Source organism: Cavia porcellus, unplaced genomic scaffold, assembly GCF_034190915.1.
Source record: "Cavia porcellus strain 051 isolate PalLab524CR breed Dunkin Hartley unplaced genomic scaffold, mCavPor4.1 scaffold_16, whole genome shotgun sequence".
Classification (NCBI taxonomy): domain Eukaryota; kingdom Metazoa; phylum Chordata; class Mammalia; order Rodentia; family Caviidae; genus Cavia; species Cavia porcellus.
Window position 1 is genome coordinate 42,130,601 of NW_026947499.1, and position 17,086 is coordinate 42,147,686.

The window sequence follows — 17,086 nt, forward strand, 5'->3', positions numbered from 1 at the left end:
CGCATCAGGACCTCATTTACCTTGCTTAGAGCCCTATTTACTTTGCTTAGAGCCAATTGAAGGGAGAAAGGAATAGTTTAGCCAGCTCTGTATGTATCAGTTCCTGGAGAAAAGGCCCAGTTTAACTAATGCTGATGTAATTGTTCTACATTGAAGGAAAGCCGTCCAAATGGTCTTTTGCAGTTTTCCAGAGTGGCTGCAGCAGTTTACATTCCCACCAGTGTATACCAAGATTCTAGTTTTTACATCATCTGCAGTAGTCTTCATTTTATTTTATTTTTTTGGTACCAGAGATTGAACTCATAACCTTGTGCTTGCCAGGCAGGCACTAAGCCCACTGAACTAAATCCCAGCCCTACAGTAGCCTTTAATAATAGACATTGTATTAGGTGTAAAGTGGTGTGTATGGTTTTGATTTGCATTTTTCTAACTAGTGATAATCATTTCATGTGGTTGTTGTCCAGTTGTATAGTTCTTTGGAAAAATCTGTATCTTTTGTCTTTTTTTTTTTTTTTTTTTTGTGGTACTAGATATTGAACTCAGGGCCTTGTGCATGCTAGGGAAGCACTCTACCACTGAACTACATCCCCAGTACCTTGTGTCCATTTTAAATTGGATTTTTGTCCTTTTATTGTAGAGCTGTAAGAATTTTTTTTTTTTTTTTGTCTTTTTGAGATAGGGTCTCACTATGTAGTTCAGGCTGGCCTTGAGCTCACTTTGTAGTTCAGGCTGGTCTAAAACTCACAAAGATCCTCCTGCCTCAACCTCTCAAATGCTGGGATTACAAGCCTGTGCTCCACACCTGGCTCATGTCTTTTTATTTTCTTGATGTTGTACTTTGAAACATAATTTTTTGGAAGAAAATTACAGAGTCCTCTTTCATCTCTTTTTTCCTCACAGTTTTTGTTGAAGGAAACATTCATTTATCCTATGGATTCTTTGCAGGATTTTGACGATTACCTTGTTTTGCTGTGGTTTAACGTTTTCATATTTGACAAATTGGCAATTAGAGACTGCTGTTAAAACGTTAAAAAGGTTTGAGTGGAGTCAGAGATCAGATGGGGTTAAGGCTGAATACACTATGTGCAAATACCCAGGAAGTAGAATGGCCCTAGGTAATGCATACAGAAGATAAATGGTATGGTGGGACCAGAAACAAAGAAGGTGGCCATTATAGGGGAGTGGATAAACATAATGTGGTATGGTCACATGACAGAAAAACTTAAAAGATGTTAGAAGGAATACTATGGGTTTATACATGCCACTTTGGCAGTCTCTCAACATGACTGTTCTAAAAACAAACCAAACAAGGTAAAGAATTATACCTAAAAGGTGTACCTTGATACAAATCAAAACATGTATATGTAGAAGTTAACAGATTATCAGCAGAAAAGGTACCTGCCAGAGGGAGTGGTTGTTTTAGGAAAGTAATAGTCTTAATTTGTGTTTATGAGGGATCAAACTCACAACCTCATTATATCCCTTGCCCTAGTAGTCATAATTTGTTTCCTTTAAGAAATTCAGCTGGGTGTGGTGGTACATGCCTGTAATCCCAGCACTCAGGAGGCTGGGGCAGGAGGATCGTTGTGAGTTTGAGACCAGCCTGGACTACAAAGTGAGCTCAAGTTGAGCTCAAGCTCAACTTGAACTGCATAGCAAGACCCTGTCTCAAAAAGACCTTCCCCCCCAAAAAATTCAGTTCTTGATTGTCAGCCTCTTTAATGTGAGGAATTCTGATTTCCAGATATGCTTTTGCTTTTACTGGGAAAGTAGAATTTGTTGGACCAGGAAGTCATCATTATTCTCCAGCACTGTCTTTTCTTCAAACTGCTTGACAGTCTTGGGTGCTCCTTTCCATTAGTAATTTTCTTTCAGAAATCCTTCTGACTTTAGGTTTAGGAAAATGCTGCAATCCCTGTTTGACGCATAGGGAAAGCCAGACCTAGACAGGTCATATAATTTATGGAATAGACAAGCTCTAAGGATTTGATGAATCAGAGTTTTTTTTTGTTTTGTTTTGTTTTTTTTTTTGTTTTTGTTTTTCTGTAACAGGGTCTTGCTAAGAAGTTCGGCTGCCTCTTAACTATGGAGCCCAGGGTGTCCTCAAACTCGTGATGGTCCTCCTGTTTCAGCCTTCCAACTGCTGGGGTCACAGGTGTGCACTACCTTGCCTAGCCCAGAGTTTTGGCTTTAAGTGTGTATTTACTGCTATTTCTTGCGCGATATTTTTGTACTAAATTTTAGCAGCTTTTTCTTCTTATTTATGAATGTTGCAGGTTAGTTTTCTCTTTGGTATTCCCCAGCAGTGACTTGGAATAAAGAATCAGCTGAACAAGTGAATGGAAAAAGAATATTTGTGGTCTTCACTCAAGACAGAAAAAGTGGTGCTGTTAATATTTTATTTTCCTCATGAAGGTGTGGGGTTGACCTGTGATGGTAGACTGTAAGAAGCTGTTTCCTCACTGGCAAAGTTTCCTCACTGCCTCCGCTGCTAACATATGGCTTTGCATTAAGTCCCGCTGATAATAACTCCTGCTGCTGTTTTGCATGATACTGTCTGGGTGACTAATAGGAAGTCAGATGCTAAGTACTTTTAAAATTTGGAACCAAAATTCAAGATTTTTTGCCAGGTTTGGTGGGACATGCCTAAAATAATCCCAGCATTTGGAAGGCTGAGGCAGGAGAATCACTGTGAGTTGGAGGTGAGCGTAGGTTACATAGTGAGTTCAAGGCCAGCCTGAACCATATAGTTGAGACCTTGTTTAAAAAGACAAAAAAAAAAATTCCAAGATTTTAATGAATTTTTCAAATTGTGGCAATTTGAACATGATCATAGATAACGTGCTACCATGTGTCTATCCGTAGGCTACACATTCTCAGTGGGTAATATCACTCTGAAGGGGATGAAAATTAGTTCTTAGAGGAGATAAAAATTTATTTTTCTGTATAAAGCATAGATACGCATGCAGTAAATAAACACATGTACATAAGACTTACAATACGAAGATTTCATGGAGGAAGTGATTAGAAGAAAAATGTACAAAAAGGATAAGATAAAATAAGATAATAATTGTAAAATAAGAATGTAAAATAAGATAATGTAAAAAAGATTGAGGACACTGATGCAGGCTGAAGAAAATTTATCATTATCATATAAATTTGCATTTTTCTTTCATTCCTGACATTTCAGGAAAATATGACATTGCCGAATGGACTCCATGTTGATCATTTTTGTGCATGTAGCACAGTTTTTGAACTATTGACACAAATACTCTTAGCCTGTCTGGTTGTCAGTTCTTTCCTTTTTTCCTTCCTCCTCCTTCCTTTATTTCATTTTTCCTGTTATAAGTAACACTGTAGTGGACGTTTTTGTGCAAGGTAGTTTTCCTTCTTCGTATTTTGTATTTAGCGTCAGTTCCTAGAAGTAGTGCTGCTGATCGTTTGTTTGTTTTCCCAAAGCAGTTGTACTACTTTAAATTGCTATAAGCAGTAGAGGTATCTTATTTTTCTCTTGTTGTTGGGACAAAGTACCCAACACCCCAAATTAAGGAAGGAAAGATTTATTTAGCTCACAGTTTGTGGAGGTTTCAATCCATAATCTGGGTACAAGGCAGGGTGGCATGGCACGGTGGCAACAATTCAAGGCTGCAGAAGACAGCAAAAGCAGGGCAAGCAAAATGGAAGAGAGCAAGCCTCTTTCCCTGCCTTATATTGTAAACTGCTTGCTATCAGCTAGGGCAAGAGCAGCACTCACACTATCTGGATGCCTACCTCTCACACAGCCTCAGGTTGTTTACAAAGTAAGGATGCAGGCTCCCTGTTGAATCACTTAGTTAAACTTCTAAACTTCTCAAGTTGATATAATGTATCAACCATTACAAGAGGTAAGGACTCCAGGGGCAAGAGACTGCCAAGAAATTCAAGGTTTGCTATTTAGTGGACACTTAATTGGTTGGCAGTTTGGCACATGCTTTACCATTTAGCAAAGGGGTAAACTACTGGCATCTGTGAGAGCAAGTGGAGTAAATTTACCAGAATGGTTTTCCAAGAGTAATGCCAGGTGTAAACCTTGACTCTTTTCATTTGAATGTGGCAGAAGTTGATTAAATTTATTTCAGCAACATGGGAGTATGTAAGGTTTTGTAATGGAAAAGTGCAAGGGTAAAAACCAGCTTCAGGCTCAGCTAGATCTAGGTGGGCTTTACTTTCCTCTCTGGACTTCACACAGTTCTAGAGAGACAAAGAGTATATCCTGCCATATTGTCTGAAGGGAGAACTGAGGGGGTGTGGTGGTGTTGATTTTTGCCTCACCTGTTTACTCTAGTTCCTAAGCAGCTGGAAGCATTGTGCTTTGCTTTTTACTGGAGATGGAGAAGTGTGGAGATGGAGATGGAGAAGTGTGGAGGACAGGTTTGGGTGGAGCAGTTTGAAGCCCATAGTGGATGAGGACCTTTTTCCTGACCCTGGCTTCAGTTTGCTGATCCAGCATCCCCCAGAAGCCTAGCGGTGGTGCATCCTCTGCCCACTAGGACAGCACTGTTGGTCCTTTCTTCCCCTGAGAAGGGAACCTTGTCTTCTCCTCTCTCATTTTTCTTTGTCTGCTTCTGTGTCTTAGAATCAGCTCTTTTTTTTCCCTGCTTATATGGGGGAGGGTAAGGAAGCAAAAAACCAAAGTAACATTAAAGATTATTGTGAAAGCATAGATTATAAACGTACCTTCCTAGCACATTAACTATTTAGGGTGTCAGGTACCCACCCCACTTCTGTCTTTGTTGAAAGCTTATGTATGTGTTCTACATAACTGCATTGAGTCTACATTTGAATTATTGTTTCCACTTACATTATAATATTTGTCTGTGTTCCTTCTCTTAACAATTCTTTAAAAAGGCAGCACAGCATTCTGCCAAATTGATGTACTGTGATTACTTAGCTTTTGTGCTATTGTAGCAAAAGAAAGCAAATTCCATTTATGATGTTCGAGGGTAGGATTGTAAACATTTTCTGTAAAGGGCCAGATAGTAAATATTTTCTGCTTTGTTGGCCATCTGGCATTGGACCCAAGTACTCTTCTTTGCTGTTATAGTTTGAGAGCATCCACAGATAATATGGAAATGAAATGACATGGCTGTGTTCCAATAAAACTTTACTTAGAAAGACAGGCAGCAGCTGGATTTGGCCTGAGAGCTCTAGTTGACTGATCTCTCCTCATAGACATTGCAGTGAAAGACTTTGTGCCTGTGTGCTGTGTGTTCAGGCAGTTACTGTGTTGTGGTGGAAAAGATTTTGGATGCAGACATCCTGGATTTAACTCCTTACTGAAGAGTATAGACACATTATTCAACTTCTCTGATTCAGTCTCTCATCAGAAAAGGAAATTTAAAATAAGCAATGAATGTAATTTACTTAGTGCCTGAGAGATAGAGGAACTGGTGAAGTAGTTCTTTATTCTGTTTCTCATTTCCCCTGTTCTTCCTTAGTTTTCAAAATACCAAAAAAGATACTTTGATTTTTAAAAAATTTTGATGTTTTTGAGTTTTGGGTATATGGTGACATTACTTGTCAAAACTTACTGTGCCAGTATATTGAAACTATCAATAAGTGTACCTGATTTACTATAGCTTTACCACACTGGAGAATTTCATTTAAAAATTTTCTTGGTTAATTTAATAGATATACAGTGGTGTTGTGTGATGATTAGTGCTTTGTATGTAATGTGTTTCTTTCCATCCATGAGGAAAAATATACTTTCTCTTCAAAATATTTTCACATTGTGATTTTAGTGTGTGTGTGTCCCCACTTTTTCCCACGGCAGGGATTAGCAAGCTGGGTCAGCCATCTGTTTTGTAAATAAAGTTTTATTGGCACACAGCCACATTTGTTCAATTACTGTTGTCTGTGGCTGCTTTCATGTTAATATAGCGAAATTGAATGGCTGTGAGAGAGACCCAGTGGCTTTTTTTTTTTTTTACAAGTTATACAGGTTTACAGAAAAAAATAAACAATAGGAAATCACTAGTTAATGGATTACATATTGTCATCTTAGAAATAATTGTTCAAGTTACAAAATTAAAGCTTATAAAGTAGACATTCCAACAGTGAGATTGCAAACAGTTCTGTTCAGTGATCCAACAAAACTCAGTAATATCATTATCTATTTTATACACTTAAATATACATGCAGTTATATCGTTTAGAGCACTTTCTTTTCTTCTCTTTTGAACAATGACAATTACACATTTTGGGTTTTGTTGCTCCCACAGTTCTTATTACTTTTTTGGAAGAGAGTAGAACCAAATGTAACATAACAGATCAGAGTCAGTCAAATCAAAAGGGTGGACATAATAGATAATGTAAAAGCATAATACAAGGTGATCAACAATGGTTACCATAATGCCTCCCGCTCTCTCTAATAGAATTGCCTATATCATTAGTTATAATAAAATTGAACAAAACAGTAAAGAACAAAACCAACAAAACCAAAACATTGGAGACATTATAGGTCTTCCAAAGTAGACAATAGTCAACCAGAATAGAGACCCAGTGGCTTTCCAAGGTATTTACTGTTTTGTTCTTTACAGAAAATGTTTACCCATTCCTGTTCCAGAGAAAATTGACAGTTCCCTTTCTTTGCTTATTCATAATCTGCTGTTCAGTTGATCTTTAATTATAGACATTATGAGTCCATGTGATGGCCTGAGTTGAGTCCTTTTGTCTTGCAGCAAGCTTGCCTCTTTTCCTTCTGTGTTGGTGGACAGTGTGTCTTTTCATCCTTGCCTGGGGGTGCCACTTTACCACAGTACTGGGAGCCAGTGCTCTGACTTTGAGGAAGATTGATTATTTTATCTATTCATATGCATGTGGCAGTTTTGTGGCCTGTTCAGTGCTCTCTGTTTAAAGTAGCCACTTAGAGAGCCACAAAAGTGAGCCCCACTAGAATCTTGATTTAGCAATTGCATAATTTCTTCTGTGAGTGGGGTTTCAGTAAAGCTACTTTTGAGCCCCTAAAATGACTCACAATTTAGGGCAAATTGTGACTACTCATAGTTTTTCCATATTAGATGTTATGCCTGGGATCTGGCTTCGCTGGAGGACCACAGAGCTGGGGGATAGCGTAGTAGAGCAGTTTATTGTGCCAATGGGAAATTCTGAGTAGGAAGGTTTCTCAAAAAAATAGTGTTTGAGTTACCATCAGGAGATTGGTTTTCTTTGATTGCACTTTGAAGAAGAAGCACTTTTTCTGTGCTGAAGGTGAGCCATCCAAGGAATTAATCTAGTCTCGTGGTGTTTGGAAGGTATGAACTTTGGTGTAACATACTGGCTTTGGCACTTCTGGACTCTTGTTTAGACAGATGATCAATGTCTCCAAGCCTTGAATCTTTCATCTCTCACAGTGGGAATGCAATGTGAAGGTGAGATATGTAGCTTGGAAAAATGGCATGGTGGTAGATGAGGCCCCCAGGCTTGCTGTATTTGGTTCATGCAGAGTTGGCTGGAACACAGTTCTAAAATGAATACCAGCATCTTGACATGGGACTTCTTGAAAAACCTGGAGGTGGGACAGTCGCTAATTCTTCTGTGAGGCACTTTGAGTGGAGCTGAGCAGCAGCCATTTCTTAAGGGGACTTGCCCAGCTCAGGTAGCCTCTGCCTTGCCCAGCTTTCTACTCTCCCTGCCTACATCTCTTGTTTCTGTTCTCTGTCTGATCCTGAAGGCATTGGAGTTTCCAGTCTTGGCCGTGTGTATGCTCCTGGCATATGGCAGCCCTCTCTGCTAACCTCCTCCTTCACTTCTGCTTTCTCACCTTTTCCATATTTGGAATGATGGTGTATTCTGAGGGTGGGTGCGAGTTGAACAGCAGCAGCAGTAGCCATAAACTCTCTAGTGGGCCAGTATCAATGACAACAAATGTAATGAGGCTGTATTTTGCCAGTGACAGCTTAATGAGCTGCCTGTCCCCTGTAAGGCTCTGAATTATGGTCTTGGTAAGAGGGCAGGAGAAGCTGGGAACATGATTTTGATGTGGACCTGGCCTATGGCCTGCTGGGGAAGTCTGACACACATAGCTGTCTATATGTAGGGGACACTCTTATTTTAATTTTTTTTCTTTTTTTGTCTTTTTTCCTTTTTACCGGTACCAGGGATCGAACTCATGACTGCCTGCTTGCAAGGCAGGTGCTTATGCTGCTGAGCTAAACCCCAGCCCCTTAAGCCTTTGTCCTCCTTTATTACTGGTGATAGAGCAGTGGCCTGCTCATTATCACATCGTGGCTGCCTTCACACCAGAGTGGTGGAGTAAGAAGTTACAGAATCAACTCTGTGGCCTGAAAAGCCTAAAATATTGCTTGACTGGCTCTTTATAAAAGATATGCTTGCTTGCCATTCTAGGTTGTGGTAAAGTTGTAGATTTATTCAGTGAAAATCAGAAATCGTCTGAGACACTCACCATGAATACATGGGCAGCATGTGAATGTTGTCATAATTGCAGTTTTTGCAGGGAATAGTGAATGAATCACACAGTATCATTGTGTGCATCTTGCAATATCAGTAAGCCATTTATTGTATACTTGTCTGTGCTTCCAGATGCTCTGGCCACTGTGTAGATGACTCAGTTCATGGTAAAGGAGATGTAGCTTAAAGAACAGAGCTAGGAAGAGCAACTGGGTGGGAGTGGTCATCACAGGGCATGCAGAAATGTGGCTGCAGCTCATGGGGCATGTGGGAGCAAAATATTGTTTTATTACATTTCCTACATATTATCCTTATATGCTGTTGGAATTGTGTAGGTGAGAAGGAATAATTGATGATGTAAGAAAAGGAGACAGAGCTTGTACTTGAGCAGGGGAGAGGAGATGGGATTCAGAGCAAAAGTAGAGTTTTAAGTTTGGCTTCTTGTAGCCTCCTTTTTATTTTATTTTTTTTTGAACCAGGTCTTGCTGGCTGGTTCAGGCTGACCTTGATCTCATGGAACTCCTCCTGCCTCCACCTTTGGAGTGCTGGAATTACAGTGCACCATCATACCCAGTAGAGCCGCAGTTTTGTCATGGTGAAATGGAATGATCAAATTTATTTTAGATCAGAACATCTCAGCTATGGCACTGTTGACATTTTGGTTTAGACAGTTCTTGGTTGCAGGGACTAGGATGTTCACTGAAGCATTCCTGCCTTCTGCGCCTATGTCGAATCACCAAAGATGTCTCTAGACCTTGCTGAATATCTCCCTAAAGGGGAAATCACTCTGATCCCTGATAAGTACACCTCTTTGATCTCCATTACTTAGGTACCCCTGTTATTTCCTGTCAGGACCCTGACTGCTGCAGATGTCAGGGACTTCCTGGCGCCACTCCTCTTCAGATAATCAGAAATGTGTAAGAGAAGTGAATTATTTCTACTGTGGGCCCTCGTAGTCCCTGGAGTTGTCGCCTTCCACTCTTGGGGCAATCCTTCTGTTTTTTGGCTTGTAATGTTCTAGAATGCCAGAATCTACCTTTTGTAGTCCTCAAAATTTTTTTTCTTTATTGAGGTAAAACTCATATAACCATTGTTTTAAAGTGAGCAATTTGTGACAGTAAGCACATGTGTAGTGTTTTGCAACCATCTCATTTATCAGTCCAAAGCATTGTGGGACACCCAGAGGAAATCCTGTGTCTGTTAAGCAGTTGTTCCCACCCCTCAGGGCTTGGCAGCCAAGTATCTATGTTTGTCTTTGTACATTATTACTTATTTGGTCCTTCCCAGTTTTTTTAAACAGTGGCTACCATTAATGTCTCTTGTTTTCTTCAAAACAGTTGACCATACCTTCACACACAATAATATCAAATGTAACAAAATAGTATAAAACTGTCGGTGTCACTCCCGGCCGGCAGGAAGGACACACAACAAAGTCTGGCAGTGGACAACCTTTTCTTTTATTTTCCTTCTCCGTACAGCCTGCCCTGGGATCGCTCCCAGCCGAAGCCTCCTCTGGTCCGCTCCCCGCGGCTCCTTCCGTGCTTCGCTCCGAAGCCTCTACCGGTCCGCTCTCCGCGGCTCCTTCCGGGCTTCGCTCCGAAGCCTCTACCGGTCCGCTCTCCGCGGCTCCTTCTGGGCTTCTACTTCCCCCCAGGGGTGGCACCAGTATATATACGGATACAGTGTCCAATCATATTAAAGTAAGCAAGGCAAGCTGATTGGCTAACATATTATTGAGCGGGTTGTTTACGCGGTAAGCAGGAAACTAACGTGCTCGATGGGAGGGGTAATCTAACTCAGGCTTTACTCTTTACCACAGGCCGCATGATCGCTATATGCGGCGGCTCGGCAATGTGGTGGCTCCCAACATAAAACCATTCAAAAGAATGAAAGCATTATAGGACTTCAAAACCAGGTAAGAGGAAATGAACAATGGCTACTATAATATCCCGTTTTCCTCAAAAAAGTTGTCCATACTAGCACACATAATAAAATTAAATAAACACAACAGGATGGAACCAATCAAAGCAGAACAGAAGCATGATAGGACTTCAAAACAAGAGGATAAGAAATCAGCAATGACTACCATAATGTCTCATTTTTCTTCAGAATAGCTATTCATACCATCACTCATAATAAAGTCAAACAAAACAATAAAACCAATTAAACAAATGAATGAAAGCATTGTAAGACTTCAGAGCAATACAATAGGAAGCCATTATTACCATAATATATCCCATTATACTCAAATTAGCTGCCTCTACCGTCAGATAGAGTAAAATCTAACAAGACAAGACAGAACAAAGCCAAACCTAACAAAACTGTGAAAACAATACAAAAGTTCAAAACAAGATAATGAGAAATTAACAGTAGTTACCACCTTTCCCTCCCCAAGTGTTTCCTCTATCTCTCTTATAATAACAATCTTGCTTTTAGATCCCATTTAATTTTTCTTGTTTCTTGTGCTAGAGCTCACACATATGAGTTCGAACTGTTTCGCCCATGAACATGATCTCCAGTTGTGTCCATTTACCTACAGGAGCCTCTGCTGCAGCCTGCCACAGCCATTCACGGGGGTGGGGTGGGTGGCGTGGAAGAGGGGTTGCTTCAAGCGGTTTCTAATGAATTGACCATTTCACTGCCCAAGTTCTGAGATGGCCAACAGACCATAGAAAGACATCTCTTTAGGCTTCTGCTTGAAACCAATAGTGTCAGGAATCTGCCGGCCTTGATTAAGGGCCAGTCCAACAGCTTTTAATATACTGTTCTTTCATGCTGAGTTTCTGGGATCTTGGGTATATGTCTGGGTATAGATTTACTTTGGTTATGGCTAGTTGGAGTTCTATATGCCTCACTTACCTGCATGCCAGATTCATTTCTCATGTTTGGTAAGTTTTCTTCTATTACTTCTGTAAATAGCCTTTATTATTGTTACTATTATTTAAAGAGAAAGAAACAAAAAAAAAAAAGAAAAGAAAAATGAAGGGTACAAATAATACAGAATTACAGAAAAATAAACAGTAAGAAATCACTAGTTGATAAATTACATATTGTCATCTTAGAAATAGTTGTTCAGGTTACAAAATCAAAGCACATAAAGTGACATTCAAATAGTGACACTGCCAACAGTTCTGCTCAGTTATTCAACAAAAACTTGGTAATATGGTTATCAGTCCTACACACTTGTTTTTTATCTTAAAGAGGGTAAGATTAAACATATCAAGACAGAATGAAACAGTTCATAAAGAAACAATTTAAAGAAATACAGATTTCAAAGCAAGTCCACTGGAGATCTTCACTGTCTATCTCATAGTCTCTAGTTTTCTTCCAGATAGTTGTCCCCATCTTCACACATGTTGAATATATAGATGGAAGAACTGAGGAAATCAGAAAAGAAAGAGAAGCATCTGAAGAATTTAAGCATAACTTAGAATACATGAAACTGATCCAAAGAGAAAATCAGGAAATTAAAAACTCCATTGAATATTGGCAAAATGCCTTGACAGAAACTAAAGACAACCTTCTGAAACTTGAAGAGAGATTTAGGGCTTATGAACGTGAAAGAAAAAGCCTCTTAAAAATAACAAGGAACCAGAAAGAAGCAATTCTAAAACTGGAAGATGATAAAAAGATGCATAACCTAAGAATAAAGAATGTGAGTGAGGAAGCAGGAACATCCAAAAATGAAATACAAAAAATATTCACAGAGATATTAAAGCAAAATTTCCCATGTATAGCAAAAAGAAATGATATCCAGATAAAAGAAGCATACAGAACGCCAGCTACCTACAACCAAAACAGATCTACGCCTAGGCATATAATAATCGAGATCCCAGAAATCCACCAAAAAAACAGAATATTAAAAGCAGCCAGAGAAAAGATGCAGGTTACCTATAACGGGAAATCTATCAAAATAACGGCAGACTTATCAACACAAACTCTTAAGTCAAGAAGGGAGTGGGGAGAAATATTCCAAGTCCTGAAGGAAAAAAATATGCAACCTAAGTTCATATATCCATCAAAACTCTCTCTAAAAATTAATGAAGAAATAAGATACTTTCAAGACAAGGAGGAACTGTGGGAGTTCGTGGCCACCAATCCAACCCTACAGAGAGCGCTGAAGGACATTACAGAGAAAGAGAGGAAGAAATATCAGGATTACAGCTACAGTGGCAGAGAGGCCTCAGTGTACGGGGCAGACCATGGAATGAGGGAATAAGGTGGACAAATTATAGCAGAAAAGTGGAGTAGCAGACATGAGGCAGAGACGGTAAGCTAGTCTTTGGTAGAGACAGCTCTGAAACTATATTTAAAAAAAAAAAAAAAGCAGAGGTCATTGCTAATGGTGTATAACGATTTAAAAGACACAGTAGTCCTAGTGCCATATTTAGATTGAATTAAATTTGTTCTGGTCTGTCCACTCATATCAGATTTGAGGACACAGACCTCTAGAACCAAAAATAGCAGGTTATACCATGGTAACCATCCTTACTTTCCTATTGACTTAAGCTGAAATCCTGTATTACTTACATTGTCTTACTATGACTGATCTTAATTGTATCTGAATCATAAGACTATTGGTTGGCCTTGACTGATCCTATTTGAAATCCGTATGCGTGTTAGAATCAACCCTAAAAGTAGAGGAAACTACTCTGAGCATGACAGGATGTAAAGGATATCCATACTGGTATGAATCAGTAACAGCTCTCAAATACTACAATGCAGTCAAAGATAAGTTTTTATAAAAATAGATGATAGTATATTTAACTATAATAAGCCAGTGTTGTCGACAAATCTATTGAAAATAACAAGAGAAAACATAGTAGCTACGGAAGATCATTTATATTATAGTTTTGTAAGTCTTATCCATTGCATGTTTATCTAGGAAATTGTTTCGCTGTCTTGTTATGAATTGGTTTTCCCTATAATACAGAGAGGATAGGAACAAATACTCTGAGGAAGAGACCTGAAAAACCCGAGGCTTATTTTGTAGCATTATAATATAAATTCTAGCAATCTATTGCCTGCTGATTAAAATGACTCTGGACTGGTTTCTTCAGCTCAACTTCAGCATATGCAGAGATGGGGACGGCTATCACAAAGAGAATGAGAGATGCGATGGAAAGTTGGAAATTTGGAACTTGAGGACGTAAAAAGACTCCATCATCCTGTAATGATTTGATTAGTTCTATAATATGCAATAAGTATAGAAAGTGGGTGAAGTTAGGGACAACTATCTGTAAGAAGCTAGAGACAGTTAGATAAGGTAGATCTCCAGTGGACTTGCTTTGAAATCTGTATTTCTTTAAATTGTTTTTTATTTTTTTTTAAAATGTTCTGTTCTGTTTTGATATGGTTAACCTTATCCTCTTAGAGATGTAAAACAAATAGGTGGGACTGATAATCATATTACGGAGCTTTTGTTCGGCCATAGAGCAGAATGGTTTGTAGGGTCACTTTTTTGAATGTCATTCTAAATACTTTAATTCTATAACCTAAACAGCCATTTCGAAGAAGACAATTTGTAACTTATCAACTGGCAATTTCTTACCTTTTGTTTGTCTGTAATTTAGTATTATATTTCTACCCTTTTATTCTTTAATCTCCATGTATTTTTTTTTTCGTTTCCTTTTCTTTAAATAAAAAAAAAAAAAGAATATATAGTGCATATTATAGAACTAATCAAATCATTACAGGATGATGAAGGCGTTTTAGGTCTTCAAGACCTGACATTGGCGAAGTCAATAATGACTACCATAATATCTCTCATTCTCTTCTTAGTAGCTGTCCTTATCTTTACGTATGCTGAAATTGAACTTAAGAGACTAGACTAATACCACTCTGAACAGTGAATAATAATATTGCTAGATTTTATATCATAATGTTATAGAGTTAGCATTGGGTTTCTTACTTCTGTAACTAGCCTTTTAAGTTCATTTGTGCTGACCCCTGCTTCTTCACTGATACTCATCACTCTTAAATTATGCTTCATTGCATCTTCTTGCAGTTGTTCTTGTTTCTTGATTCTGTGTTACTTTTAAGGGGTCTTTTCTTTCATGATCACTAGCTGCAATCCTATCTTCAAGGTTTCAAAGTCTATCTTCAGTCTCTTTCAAGCAGTTTTGCTGGCTTTCAATTGAATTTTTAATTTCCTTGATTTCTCTTTGAATCTGTTTCATGCATAATAATTCCTTTCTATATTCATTCAAGGTTTCCATCATTATTCTATGCTCCTTTTTTTTTTTGTCGATGTCTTCTTTAGACACGTTGAGCAATTCTTTCAGTGTTTGTGATTTCATCTTTTACCTGAGACATTCTTTCTGATTTGACTGCTTTTACAATCTCATGAACTTGTTTCCTTATTTCAGTTGCTATCCTCTCAGAGATTTCAGGTGTATGACTTCCATTTTCTTTCCATGACTGTGTCTCCCAGACTTGTTCTGTGTGGGCTGGGGGTCTGAGATTGTCTTTTGCTCCTTCATCTTGACATTCTTCTGGGTTCCTCCCAACAAGTTGGTTGTGGGTCCCCAGGCACTTTCTATGTTGGCTGCCCCTCCACCATGTAGGGGGATGGGACAGGTACCTGGGTTCCTCTAACCCCAGATTTACAGGGAGGTAGCAGGGCATGGAGTGGACTTCTTTAGACCTGTGCAGTTACACTGGGACTTCCTTGATGGTCAGAAGTGCATTGAGGTGGGGCTGCTTCTGTCAGCCTGTGTGTCTACACTGGGACTCCCACGATGGTGGCAGACACATGTGTGTGTTTATCTGATTCTCCTAGTGGGTGATGGCTGCCTGAAAGAACCAAGGGCCTGAGATGGTAGCCTACAGGTGCACAGGGCTTATCTGACTGTATGTCCCTATTCCTGCTGGCTGCCTGCAGGAAGGAGCTTTCCAGTGGCAGATCCCTGCAGGTGGAGGCACATTTGCTTGTTCTCTCTGCCTGTGCTGGCTCCTGGTAGGATGGGGCCGTCTGGTGGCAGCATCCAGCAGGTGGAGGTAGATCTTCTGGTGTGCTCTGCCCATGCTGGACATCCTTAGGAAAGGGTCTTCCAGTGGCAGTGCCTGGCAGGTAAAGGCGGATCTGTCTGGCTCTGTTTGCCTACACTGGGCACCTGTAGGAAAGAGCCTTCTGGTGGCGGCGTCCAGTAGGCGATGGTGGGTCTGCTGGCTTTCTCTGCCCTGTTCCCAGTTTTAGAAGCAGAGTTCTCACTTTTCATTAAGCCTCCCTGTTGCCCCAACAGGATGGTAGATGATGTGGTGGAAGGAACATGCATCTAAAAGTGTAGGAAACCAAGGCAGAGCATCCATTGTTGCTCTAGCATGATCTTGAGTAGAATTCCTGGCACACAATAGATATCTAAACAACATTGCTTTCTTTTTCTTTTCTCTTATTCCTGCTTAATACATAGCAAGGATCTCACCGTTAGCCTCAGACCAGAGAAATGCTTGGTGTAACTTTTTCTCCACCACTGCACTGAGTAGCAGTAAAATACCATATAGTAATATGTTGGTGAACTTGATCAAGTGACTGATGTCCTGTATGGACTAGGAACTGTCCTCAGCTGAACCTCCAAGACTGTTATTAGAATTAAAGAAGGAATGTATATATCTGCTTGCACTTTGCTTGTTTTCTGCATTCTGGGGAATCTCTTTCTATCACCTTTTTATCTCCTAGGACATTGTACACATACGTATGGATTAGATTGTTTTGCATGTATTTTGCTTTTTTTTTTTTTTTTAAATCGGTATCAGGAATCGAACTTACGACTGCACAGCTGTGTGCTTGCAAGGCAGGCACTTATGCTGCTGAGTTATGCTGCCCAGCCCCTCTTTGTCTGTATTTTGGAGAGTGAGTTAGCTAGTTGAAGAAATGTCTTGGAGCCAGAATTCTTGATGGCTCTGTAGTATAGGTTCCCAACAACAATAGTAATGATGTTTGACATGTACAGAGTGCTTGGTATACTAAACTCTGTTTTAAATGTGCCATGTACATTTATTCCCTTCGTGGTCCTAGGAGGTAGAGCACTGTCTTACTTTCTCATTGGTGAGACAAAAATACCTGACACTCACAAGTTAAAGGAGGAAAGGTTTATTTTGGTAAACAGTTTGTAGAGTTTCAGTCTATAGTCAGTTGACTCACAGGCAGGACAGTAGGGCAGAGCAGAAATAGTCCATGGCAGGGCAGGCGGGGAGCAGTGAGCCTTCTTTCTTTCCCTTTTTATTCCATCCAAAATACAAGACTATTTTTTGTCATCCATACCCAGCGTGGGTCTTCTTGACTTCTTCCCTAAGTCCATTATCCACATTCAGAAATACATAAACTAATTAGTGGACTAATTCAATATCATACAGCTATGATCCAGTATCACATACCCATGATCCAGCCACATCTCCAGTGCCCCACTTCTGAGCACATGAGGCTTTGGGGGCACATGTAGGTATAAAACATAAGTCATTGATGAGGAGCCTGAGGTAGTGAGGTGAGGCAGCTTATCCATGATTATATGGCTGATGAAAGAGGATTCAAACTTAGCAGAACTCTGCTTATGCTCTTTCTTTTCAGGGTGTTACTGGCGCTTGAGTGGAAACTCCAGATAAAAGGCCAGAGGTTTGTGTAAAAATTAATGGACAGCCTT

The 17,086-nt window shown here is 39.6% G+C and overlaps 1 protein-coding gene and 1 non-coding gene across 6 annotated transcripts in view; one reads left to right on the plus strand and one right to left on the minus strand.

Moving 5' to 3' along the window:
- Snx29 (sorting nexin 29) overlaps nt 1-17,086 on the plus strand; it is a 560,183-nt gene that overhangs the window by 4,398 nt on the left and 538,699 nt on the right. The window lies entirely within an intron of this gene.
- LOC111754028 (small nucleolar RNA SNORA2/SNORA34 family) lies at nt 11,048-11,190 on the minus strand. Its single transcript, XR_002788763.1, has one exon. It is a non-coding gene; the product is annotated as a small nucleolar RNA SNORA2/SNORA34 family (small nucleolar RNA).